Source organism: Orycteropus afer, unplaced genomic scaffold (assembly GCF_000298275.1).
Source record: "Orycteropus afer afer isolate SDZICR_OR568_19922 unplaced genomic scaffold, OryAfe1.0 scaffold00172, whole genome shotgun sequence".
Classification (NCBI taxonomy): domain Eukaryota; kingdom Metazoa; phylum Chordata; class Mammalia; order Tubulidentata; family Orycteropodidae; genus Orycteropus; species Orycteropus afer.
Genome location: NW_006921759.1, coordinates 2,665,876 through 2,667,105, shown reverse-complemented (window position 1 = coordinate 2,667,105; position 1,230 = coordinate 2,665,876). Strand labels below are relative to the sequence as shown.

Genomic DNA, 1,230 nt, shown 5'->3' with positions numbered 1-1,230 from the left:
TTTCCTTAAAAAACTGAAAATAGAAGTACCATTTGACCCAGCAATTCCATTACTAGGAATATATCCTGAAGAGGTGAGAGATAGCGCATGAACAGACATATGTATACCTATGTTCATCGCAGTACAATTCACCATAGCAAAGAGATGGAAACAACCTAAATGCCCATCAACGGATGAGTGGATAACCAAATTATGGTATATCCACACAATGGAATACTATGCCACATTAAAAAATAATGAGGGCTATGCGAATCATCTCACCAACACAGATGAACCTGGAGGACATTATGCTGAGTGAAATAAGTCAATCACAGAAGGACAAGTATTGTATGAGCCCATTACTGTAAAAAGACAGAGAAGGGTTTGTTTGGGAAAGGGAACTCACCTATAAGTTACCAGGATGGGGAGGGAAAAGGAGGGATTAATTTAGGGCTAGTTGGGGCTTACATACTAACGTGGGTAGGGGGAGAGATATACGGGAAGGATATATGACTACCATGATAACATTGGGAAATGAGAGGACACCGAACTGTGCACATAAGAGATAGACGGCAGATGCTAAAACCAACCAATGCGTCCACGATACCACATTGCCATTAACACCAAACACTAGGCTATACTGATAAACACATAAATACCTGAGACGATCAAACAGGGATCAGTGAATAGAGGTATACTATTCACTGAGGCTAATCTTGTACAGACACCAGTGATACAAAATACCTGCAATCTTTACAGAGACAATAGAAGACAGACACAGAGTAATCCCTCACAGACATCCCAACACTATGGGAGAGAGATCCAATAGAGCTACTACCTCAGGACCATAGTACTGGGGTACACCAGACTCAAATGGCACAACAAAATACATAAAGCGTTGCTCCACATCCTACATTGGTGAGTAGCAACTGGGGTCTTAGAAGCTTTCAAGCAGCCATCTAAGATGCAGCTAATGGTCTCCTAGTGTCGGAAGTAAAGAAGAACACACACACACACACACACAAAAGAAAAACAAGAGCATTTAGAAGCAATCAACCCTAAGACACGATGGCCCTCAAGACCAGAAGAACTAGATGGTGCCCAGCTACCAATGCCAACCACTCAGGAAAGGATCAAATTTGGAGATCCTGGATAGAGTGGGAGGGAAAACGTGGAACAAAATCCAAAAACTCAATAATGACCAGAATTACTGGTCAGATGAAATCTGGTGAGACTCCCAATACTATGGCC

At 42.0% G+C, this 1,230-nt stretch overlaps 1 protein-coding gene across 1 annotated transcript in view; it reads right to left on the bottom strand.

Moving 5' to 3' along the window:
- Positions 1–1,230, bottom strand: part of SEC31A (SEC31 homolog A, COPII coat complex component) — a 71,487-nt gene that overhangs the window by 9,879 nt on the left and 60,378 nt on the right. The gene's annotated exons all lie outside the window — the stretch shown is intronic.